Source organism: Pipistrellus hanaki (assembly GCF_964339955.1).
Source record: "Pipistrellus hanaki genome assembly, chromosome: 8".
In the NCBI taxonomy this organism is placed as follows: Eukaryota; Metazoa; Chordata; class Mammalia; order Chiroptera; family Vespertilionidae; genus Pipistrellus; species Pipistrellus hanaki.
The window spans coordinates 50323474-50335125 of NC_140510.1; positions in this window are offsets into that span (position 1 = coordinate 50323474).

Sequence of the window (11652 nt, forward strand, 5' to 3'; positions counted from 1 at the left end):
ATCCCCAGTAGGGGGTGTGCAGGAGGCAGCCAAGCAATGGTTCTCTCTTATCATTGGTGTTTCTATCTTTCTCTCCCTCTCCCTTCCTCTCTGAAATATATCCTAATATATAAAACCCCAGAGTCCGTAAGGACCAACCAAAGGCTCGGCCGAACACTGGAAGTCAGTCCTGCAGTCGGAGCTGGATTGCTGTGGTGACTCAGCACTGACTGCCAAGGGGGCTGTGGATCAGGCTCAGAGAGAGGCCCAGAGAGAGAGGCAGGGTCTGATCTGCAGCCTCTGTGGTAGCTGTTAATCAGCCATTGCCTCTCTCTTTCAGGGCTTCACCAGCAGCCGTGCCTCTGTTTCTCTTCAGGCCTCCAGGGGGGCTGCTGATCAGCCCCATCTCTCTGATCAGGCCCAGAGATAGGCCCAGAGACACTGCCTGGCATAGAAACTGACCAATCAGAACCAAATCTGGATGAACTGTGAAGAGCCAATGGCTGCCTAGGAGGCAGAGCTTTTGATACTGACTGGCATAGAAACTGAGCAATCAGAACCAAATTGGCAGGCAGGGGAGGGCAGTTGTGGGCAACCAGGCTTGCAGGAAAGGGCAGTTGGGGGCGAGATTAGGCTGGCAGGGGATGGCAGTTGGGGGGCAAGATCAGGCAGGCAGAGGCAGTGGGGCAAAATCAATCCAGCAGGGGAGAGCATTTGTTGAGGGAGAGATCAAGCCAGCAGGGGAGGGCAATTAGAGGGGATCAGGCAGGCAGGCAGAGGGCTTAGGAGCAATCAGACAGGCAGGCAGGTTAGCAGTTAGGAACCAGCCGTCCCACTGCCGGTCTGGCCTCCCTCTGTGGGAGGCACCGTCCCCATCACTCCCTGGCTGCTGCTGCCTCTGGCCTCTCTCTGTGGGAGGTGACCGGGCCGACCAGGGGAAGGGACACACCTCCATCACACTGCTGCTGCTGCCACTGCCGGCCGCCGCGGCTGCCTGAGCCTCGGCCAGCTCTCGCAGCAGCAGCAGCAGCTGCGGCTTTGTCCGGAAGGATGCTGAAAGATGTCTGGTCTAATTAACACAGTACCCTTTTATTAGTATAGATATTTATATATACTAGAGACCCGGTGCGGTCCCTCGGCCTGGCCTGCACCCTCTCGCAATCCGGAACCCCTCGGGGGATATCAGACTGCCGGTTTCAGCCCGATCCCCACAGGTCGAAAAAATATATCCTAGCATATATGTATATTTTTTAATGTAAACTCCCCAAATGGTAACAGCTCAGTATTTTTACCCACCCTTCAAATATGAGAATAAAAATTTCCTTTCAAGGAAAATCAAACCACTCCACACCCAAGCTTTCCTCTGGAAGACACTCCCTGCAAATGCTCGCCTCCCCTGCCTCTCCCAGGATTCTCGGTGTGCTGTCGCAGTATTTTGGGGTTGTAACCGGTTTAAGCTTCTCATCATCCTTACAATTGCATTTTAAATCCTCCCTTACATCTTTTCCTCTTCTGTCCTATTCTTACTTATGTAGAATAAAGTGCATTTATGTTTACGTAAGTAATATGCTCTCTTCCACGTGTACCAGTCGTGCTGTGATGTCTCAGAAGGATAATTCTCCAAAGTATCTCAAAGTCGTTCTTCCTTTACCTTCCGAGTAAGAGGTGGCGGAGGTGGCCTCCCATCCACCTCACCTCAGTGCAGGGCCAACAGCACTCAGCGTCCCCTCACACGTCCTGCTGTGTGCCAGCACAGGTCTGCCCAGCCTTTCCGTGTCGTTCCTCCGCTCCCGCGTGGCACCTGGGCAGGCAGGCACCTGCCCCGCACAGCCGCTGCCGACTGGCTGAGCAGGATGATGGCAGGGCTGGAGGGTCTCGGCGTGGCTTTTCCAGCCAGCAACGTTCACGTGCATAGTCCCAGCCTGAGAGTTCAAGGTCATTTTCTAAACGTCTCACGATTTTGCCAAACGAGTAATTGGTGAATGGAACATTCTAAGCTTTTTTACTTTGTCCGGTGAAAGATGTTTTTCCATGGTGCAGCCAAACTGGTGGAAACGCCTAAAGCGAGTGTTGCATTAGAGCCAAAAAATTAAACTACCATGTGACTCAGCAACTTCACTTGTGGATGTACGTACACTGTATACGTTGGCTAGGGCCGCCATAACCATTTACCACAGGCTGAGTGTCTCAAACAGCAGAAAGTGATTTTCTCAGAGGTCTCGGCCAGAAGTCCGGCATCACAGTGTTGGTGGGCACTGTTTGTTCTGCGGCCTCCATCGTGGCAGATGGTCTCTCTCTTGCTGCCTCTTCACCTGGTTGTGCCTGTGTGTTCCCTGTGCCTGCATGAATCCATGGTGTCTCTTAGTGTCCAAATGTCCTCTTTTTATAGGGAAACCAATCAGATTGGATTAGGGACCACTCTAAAGACCTCATTTTAACTTAATCACATTTTTAAAGTCCTTATCTTCAAAAACAGTCATATTCTGAGATACTTGAGGTAAGAATTTCAATATATGAATTTTGTGAGGAGGCTGGGAGAGACACAATTCAGCTCCTAAAAATACCCACAATAGCCGAAACCGGTTTGGCTCAGTGGATAGAGCTTTGGGCTGCAGACTGAAAGGTCCCAGGTTCAATTCTGGTCAGGGGCATGTACATTGATTGCGGACACATCACCAGTAGGGGGTGTGCAGGAGGCAGCTGGTCGATGTTTCTCTCTCATCAATGTTTCCAACTCTATCCCTCTCCCTTCCTCTCTGTAAAAAATAATAAAATATATTTTAATAAATAAATAAATAAATAATAAAAATTAAAACAGCCAAAATAACGAAAATTAGGGTCTCAAAAAGGTATCAGAGCACCCATGTTCATAGCAGCATTATTCACAATAGCCAAAAGGTGGGAATAAACACTTCCATCCATTGACAGGAAACTGGATAACAAAAGATGGCATATATCTACAATGGAATATTATTCTGCCTTAAAAAAGGAAAGATAGTCTGATACATGTTACAAAATTGAAGGCATTATGCTAAGTGCGACAAGCCAGTCACAAAAGCACATATGCTGTGTGATTCTGTTTAGACAAAGTATCTAGAACAGTCAAATTCATAAAAACAGGAAGTATAAAGGTGGTTGCCAGGGGCTGGGAGAACAGAAAATGGGGAGTTAGTGTTTAAGGTGTAAAGAGTTTCAGATTTGCAAGAGAAAAAGAGTTCTGGAGATTGGTGACTGTAGTTATAACTACTGAACTGTGCACTGAAAAATGGTGACAGTGGCAAATGTTATATATATTTTACTACAATTGAAAAATTTTTAAGTTAAAAATGACATAGCTCAGTGGTCGGCGAACTCATTAGTCAACAAAGCCAAATATCAAAAGTACAACAATTGAAATTTCTTTTGAGATCCAATTTTTTTTTTAACTTAAACTATATAGGTAGGTACATTGTTATTAACTTAATTAGGGTACACCTAACATGGCCTTTGCTAAAAACTCAAGGGGCCAAAGAGCCGCATGTGGCTCGCGAGCCACAGTTTGTCGACCACTGACATAGCTGTATGCACTTATACAACTTAATTTCCATGTTTGATATTGTATTTATGTACATTTATGTACATTCTAACTGTGCCATCTTTGCAACTTCCTGTGCCTCTGTCATCACTTGAAAGCAAAATGTTTCTTCGGATTGCATCGTGTGAAAAAAGTCAGGAAGTTACAGATGCCAATTCAATCTCTTGAACCAGGATGACAGCTTCATGGAGATAGAGATTAAAGAGCCACAAGGCCTGCCCATGAGGGTAACTTTGATCTCAGCAAAGTCCACAAGCTGGGACCCAGCAGGACAAGGTAACCCATGGGATGATGGTTACAAGTTATTAGCTTTCAAGGGAAGTTGAATTAACGAGTCTCCTTTTTGGCATTTGAGCCCTGGTAATGGCTTCCTATTGAGGAGAGTTCCCAGCGCCGATTCCCCTGCATGTCAAATCCCAGCGCCGATTCCCCTGCATGTCAAATACCTCATTCACCGGACAGGGCACCACAAAAGGCACTCACAGCACCTCGCTCCCTGAGCTCATCGCCCAGCACTGCTCTGTGAGGGCAGGACTGGGAGCGTAGCCTCTGCCCAAAGCCAACCCCGTAGACACAAGCCTCACCCCTTCCTTTTGGAAAGCTCATCTCCCACCCCCAGGAAAATCACTGGGTCTCAAAACGTCTAAAAGTCTATCTCTACTTCCACCTCTCTTCATCTGAGCAGTCCCAACTTTCTTATAGGAGCTGGAGGTGATGTCTAAAATTTTATCGACTTTCATCGTGTAGGATCCGAATCCTAAATCTCCAGCTGTGATGACTGCCTCTGGAAGGAATTCCTGGCTGCATGGCTCTAAATTCTCACAGAAGGCGAGGTTCAGAGAAAACTGAGGGAAGATCTCTTCTTTCCAGGCCAAGTCTCCAGGGTTGTTTCATAAACATACAGAGGAGAAACGTATTTCCTCATTCACCACACACACACACACACACACACACACACACACACACGTCCCTCTAACCGGCCTGGTGCTGGGCTCACACAGACACACAGATTGCCTGTCTGCAGTGGCGGAGACCGGATGTCTGTGTCCACCCTCCCCACCCCCCCCAACCACCAAATTCATCTGTTGAAACCGACTCCCCAGTGTGATGGTCTTTGGAGGCGGGACTTTGGGAAATGAGTAGGTCACCGGGGTGGAGCCTTCATGAATGAGATTAGTGCCCTGATCAAAGAGACAGAGAGAGTTTCTTCTTTCATACGAGGTTACAGTAAGAAGAAGATCGTCAGTGAGGACCAGCTCCTAGGAGACATCAAATCTTCCAGCGCCTCAATCTTGGAATTCCCAGCCTTCGGAACTATGTGCACAATATTGAAAAATATTCGTCAAGAATTCCATGGCTTCAAAGCAGGCAGGCTTGGTGAATTGTAAATGTAAAGCAACAGTGGGCTGATAAGCCTACAGTGCTCTCGCCCACAGGGGCAGTGTTGCAGCAAGAGCTGAGGCTGGAGGAGGAGCCCCTGTCATGTGGCAGCAGTGGGACCCGGACGGGGGCAGGGACCACACGTGGAGTCCAGGAGAGAATGCTGGGCCTGGGGCCAGGGTCCAGTGCCTGCCTGGCGGGTGGCTTTACACAGGTGCTCCTCCCTTCACCGCGTTCCCTTTCCTCAGCCGCCCAGTGGGTCCCACGGGCTGGTCGGAGCCCCACCTCCCTCAGGAGGCTGCAGGGTGGCTGAGGGGACCTAGTGGAGCCTTTTCGAAAGGGAGTCACAGCTGCCATTCCAGAGAAACTGCCTTCCGTGGCTTGACCTTTGGACGGTTTGCATAGGGCCAGACTTTGGGAACGGGCCCAACCAACATTGCCTTACACAGGTATTTATTTGTTTATTTGTTTGTTTATTTATTTGTTTATTTATTTTTAAATGTATTTTGTTGAGTTTTTACAGAGAGAAAGAGAGAGGGATAGAGAGTTAGAAACATCAATGAGGGAGAAACATCAATCAGCTGCCTCTTGCACACCCCCCACTGGGGATGTGCCTGTAACCAAGGTACATGCCCTTCACTGGAATCGAACCTGGGACCCTTCAGTCTGCAGGCTGACGCTCTATCCACTAAGCCAAACTGGTTTCGGCAAACAGGTATTTATTTTAATATGTATATATATTTTTTATTGATTTCTGAGAGGGAGAGAGAGAGAGAGAAACATCAGTGATGAGAGAGAATTATTGATCCACTGCCTCCTGCACGCCCCCTACTGGGGATGAAGCCCGCAACCCCGGCATGTTGTCTTGACTGAAATCGAACCCAGGACCCTTCCGTCTGCAGGCCGTGATGCTCTATCCACTGAGCCAAACCAGCTAGGGCCTCCCTTCCATTCTTGATTGAAGGGCCTAGAATTAATAGTGACAGTGCATTAAAGTCTAACTTACAGACCTTTTATCTGGTAGAAGCGCGAGGTTCTGTCTAGCTGAGCAGATAATCTCAAACGTTATAATTTAACCAGTCCTGTGTCTCACCCAGCAATCTTACTCCCTATAAATGAGCTCCCTCGCTCCACCAGTGCTCTTTGAACCGGGCAGGGCATCTTCCTGGCTCCTTGACTATTTAATGAGCGGAGTGGAGTCTCTGACAGGTGCTCGCTGTGTGTTCCCACGGGCTGAGACTCCCTCTGAACATTCGTTACCCCTGGAGCACAGAGGGAGTGCGGGGGCTGAGCAGGAAGCAGGGAGAGAAGGACTCGGGCTCCGAGCTGGCTTCAGGTGGTCACAGGCTTCATTCTGGGTAAATCACGTCACCTCCCTAAGTTTCCCATTGCTCACTCCTGAAAGGGAAATAACATCACCTAATTTTCACAGTGTCTATACAGACTAAACACATTCAGCATTCCAGGACATGGTACCTAGTATTTGATAAGTGGTGTTATTATTATCATTGTCCTCCTCATCATTATCACTATCAATCATAGTTGATGGCAGAGACCTAAAAACCAGGTGTTTTTTTGTTTGTTTTTTTACTTCCAACCCAGTGTTCTTTCTAATGTCACAAAGGTACCTGTGTGATTGACAATTTATATAGTGCAATGCTGTACCAAAAGACAAACTTTTAAAATATATATTGTATATATATATTTTTCTTAATTTCAAAGAGGAAGAAAGATAGAAACATCAATGATGAGAGAGAATAATTGTTCAGTTGCCTCCTATACCCCTCTCCCCCACTGGGGATCCAGCCCGCAACCCAGGTCTGTGCCCCCGACTGGAATCAAATCTCTTCAGTCCGCAGGCCGACGCTCTATCTACTGAGCCAAACCAGCTAGGGCTCAAAGACAAACTTTTAGGTGACTCCAGGTTTTTTCTTTAGTCCAAATAGCATTGTATAAGCTATTGGTTTCTGATGAACACCTCCATGAAAAAGGGACATATATAATTACAGTTTTAAAAAGTAATGATTCAATAAATGGTGCTCACCAGCTCTTTGTCCATATAGAACGTAGTCACACTTTATACGAATTGGAATTTATGTGACTATTAAAGAGTACAGCAGAATGGCTCTAGCTGGTTTGGCTCAGTGGATAGAGCGTCGAACTGCAGACCAAAGGGTCCCAGGTTCGATTCTGCTCAAAGGCACATGCCCGGGGTTGCGGGCTCGATCCCCCATGAGGGGCGTGCAGGAGGTAGCCGATCAATGATTCTCTCATCATTGATGTTTTTACCTCTCTCTCCCTCTCCCTTCCTCTCTAATACATATATATATATATATATATATATATATATATATATATATATATATATATATATATATATTAATATAGAGTACAGCCGGGCCCGGTTTGGCTCAGTGGATAGAGCGTCGGCCTGCGGACTGAAAGGTCCCGGGTTCGATTCCGGGCAAGGGCATGTACCGTGGTTGCGGGCACATCACCAGTAGGGGGTGTGCAAGAGGCAGCTGATCGATGGTTCTCTCTCATTGATGTTTCTAACTCTCTATCCCTCTCTCTTCCTCTTTGTGAAAAATCAATAAAATATATTTTTTAAAAAATAAAAAATAAATAAAAAAGAGTACAGCGGAACTAATTTGCAACACTTGAAATAATGCAGGTGTGCACAATATTGAAAAATATTCGTCAAGAATTCCATGGCTTCAAAGCAGGCAGGCTTGGTGAATTGTAAATGTAAAGCAACAGTGGGCTGATAAACCTACAGTGCTTTCGCCCACAGGGGCAGTGTTGCAGCAGTGCCCTCTTGTGGACATTCTGAGAACAGCACCCTAATAAGGACGTCAGTTTGGGGAAAAAATCCTATTGATAGACACCCTGCAGGGAGATGTTGCAGTAGTGCCCTCTTGTGGACATTCTGAGAACAGCACCCTACTAATGAATTCTGTCAATTTGAAAAGAAAACCCTATTGATAGACTAAGAAGGCTCTCACCCTGCAGGGAGAGGTTGCAATAGTGCCCTCTTGTGGACATTCTGAGACCAGCACCCTTTTGGTAAATCTACACTGGCTCTCGCCCTGCAGGGAAGTGTTGCAATAGTTAAACAAACAAACAAACAAACAAACAAACAAAAAACCGCCTCTTTGGTCAGTGTCATCAGGGATGCATTCTTTGCATAAAATGTACTAGTAGACACTCTGCTCCGAGAATCGCCCTACCCAATCCGTTCCAAGCTTTGTATCCAGTTTACCACTATGTGCTCACCGCTGGCCACGTGACCAAAAATACGGTTTCCCAGATTTTGACCATTCAAAACAAAACTTTATTAAACATCTGGATTCCTCCCTTTATGGGACCCCGCCTAGATCCTGGGAGGGGCCCTACCAAAGTATTGCCGTTGATTTTTGTAAAATTAGCAAAAGATGTTTTAACTAGAATTCATCAATGAAGAGCTCAGCACCTCGCTGCACACCTGTGTGTGGCTTTTCCGGGCGGCAGCCTCCAGGGGAGGTGCGCAGAGGCCGGTGTTTTCACAGCTGCTGTCTCAGCGCGTCCGTTCAGAAGCCCTTCCCGGGAATGTGATGACACCTCCCATGGGGGAGGGGAGGAGTCCCGACGACACCTTTCTCCTCTCTGACTCTGTACTCAGTATGTTTTCCACGTTTAGCCGTTTCCCCTCCTCGCCTCCATCTCACCAGCTCCCTGATCCATAACACTGGAGGAGACTTTGGTTCCAGGGTCCCACGGGCAGCCAGGGATAAACTAAGGGCTCATTAAAAGACAAGTAAGTAAAGAATGAAAGTCCAGATTTACAATGTAGAATTACCCACGTCCAATGAGAAGTGCAAAAACTCTCAACATGAAGGAATCCAACTGTCCTTCCCTCACATCCTTCTCCCCTACACACACACACACACACACACACACACACTCAGACACTTGACCAGACACTTGACCAAACACACACATATACACACACACACACACACACACACACTCAGACACTTGACCAAACCTAGGTACATGGCCTTTTGGTAGCCCAAGGCCATGTACCTAGGACAACCCAGCAGGCCTCGAGTTGGGAAAAACTTAAAACAAAAAAACAAAAAAACAGTTACTCTTTGTTCTAGCTAACACCGAAGGTAAGCCTCTGATCTCCCTTTCAGCATTTATCACCATTGTAAATCCTCCCTATGTCCCTTTGAGATGTATCTGACTCTTCTGCAACCTTTCTCAAGGACCAGGGAGCCATTCTTATGGCAGGGAAGCATCAAGGATAGGGCCGCTGTGGGCCTGTAGGGGCCTACCTAGGCAGGAGGCAGCAGGCACAAAAGGTTTCATCCACCACTCCTGTCCGTCTGCACCTTTCGTCAGCAGCCCCGGTGTGTAAGGCTGCCTGCCTTTTGTTCCGGAGGAGGAGGGCTCAGGTTACACCGGCCTCTCCTGGACAACAGTAGTACTCAATAAAATCTGTCTTACAGCCCAGCCAGTGTGGCCCAGTGGTTTGAGCACCGACCTATGAACCAGGAGGTCACGGTTCGATTCCCGGTCAGGGCACATGCCTGGGTTGTAGGCTCCACCCCCAATGAGGGGCATGCAGGAGGCAGCCAATCAATGACTCTCTCTCCTCATTGATGTTTCTACCTCTCCCTTCCTCTCTTAAATCAATAAAAATATATTTCTTAAAAAATATTTCTTACAGCCTTTACTGAGTGTCTAAGACAGTGTTTCCCAACCTTCTCTCATGATGAGAATCACCTGGTGGAGTTGTTAAAACACAGATTCCTGAATCCCAACTAAGAAGTGCTAAACTAGAATTTTTGAGAACATATAGGTAAAATTGCATACCTAACTTAGTGCTCTGTATATAAAATCTGTCTTAGAGCACTAGTTAAGTATACAATTTTACCTATATGTTCCCAAAAATTCTAGTTTAGCACTTCTTAGTTGGGATTCAGGAATCTGTGTTTTAACAACTCCACCAGGGAGACAGCCGATCAATGATTCTCATCATCGATGTTTCTTTTTTTTTTTGTCGATCTATTATCTTTAATACAACACAGTACTGTAATTTTCCATGTATAATATGCCCCCCCCCCTGTTCCAACCCAACATTTTAAAAAATCAACATTTTAAACCCAACACAGAACACATTTTTGTTTAGTAATTATCGCAGGTAATGTCTACATACCAGTACTATTACGCAGCATATCACTTTATTCAGCCTCTGTTGCATCACTACTCTCTTCTTCATCATCACTATTAGTTCAAGACATATCAATTTCTTCAACTTCTATTGCATCACTGCTGTCTTCGGAGTCACTGTCTATATATGTGAGCTCATCCTCATACGCTGGTGGCATTTTCTGAGCTAGCTTTGTTGGTGTTCTCTTGGCTAACCCTTCTCTCCTTACGCAACTGAAGCACCATCATCATTATCGATGTTTCTATCTCTCTTTTCCCTTCCTCTCTGAAATAACACAAACACACACACATGCACACGCACACATATACACACACACACACACATACACACATACACACATATACACACACACACATACACACACACACACACATAAAGGACATGTACCTTGGTTGCTGGTTCCTTCCCTGCCAGGCCCTGGTTGGGGCAACCAATCAATACTTTCTCTCTCTCTTTCCGCTCTCTTCCACTCTCTAAAAATCAATGGGAAAATGTCCTGTCTAGTCACATTATTTTCAAACTCGAAAGCTCAGTATGGCTTTGTGCCTAGCCCATCCCTCAAAGCAGAGGATGGTCAGCAGGACATAGACATCACCACGTCCTTGATTAACACTAATCCGTATTAGTGCCCTACCAGGAGCAAATGAAAACCAGGCCTTTACTTAAGTCCTGTATGTTTATTTGCGTAAGATAAATATTAAACCCTTATTCTGCTTCCCTTTGTCATGAAAACCTACCTTTCTCCATTAGAAACATAAGACAGAACAATCCAAGCAACCAAGCGCAGATGGGTGCTCTTAGCAGTTTCTGAATTCCACACCAGTAAGTGCCCGGCAGTGGCACTCCATCGGCCATGAAGGAGACTGCACAGGAAGAAGGCGCAGGCACGAGAACAGGAACCTGTTCTTTGCCATGTAATTCTTTTTTTAAAAATATATTTTATTGATTTTTTTCCAGAGAAGAATTAAGAGAGATAGAGAGTTAGAAACGGCAATGAGAATCATCGATCAGCTGCCTCTTGCACACCCCCTATTGGGGATGTGCCCGCAACCAAGGTACATGCCATGCCCTTGGCCGGAATCAAACCTGGGACCCTTCAGTCTGTAGGCCGATGCTCTATCCACTGAGCCAAACCGGTTTCGGCTGCCATGTAATTCTCGACCTTCCTTGTTTGCCTGCCTTCTGCCTCTTACTTCCTGAGATATAGGCAAAGCGTTTCCGTACCTCGGCTATAGCTGCTAGCACAACATGCAACAGACACTTGGCAGTTATCCACTCCTCTGACTAGCAGGGGAAGGAAAATTACCCTGTCTGGGTCTTTTTTCCTGGATGCCCCACTCTGGCCCCAGGCAAAACAGAGATTCCATGCTTTCCATGGACTGTGACCTCCCTGGCTCTCAGACCGACTGCTCAGCAGCTGCTGGATCTTCATTGCTCCTTGTTCTCTGTCAATGGCCCCTTTGATACGTTCTAGAGTAACATTGCAACGGGAAATGAAGCA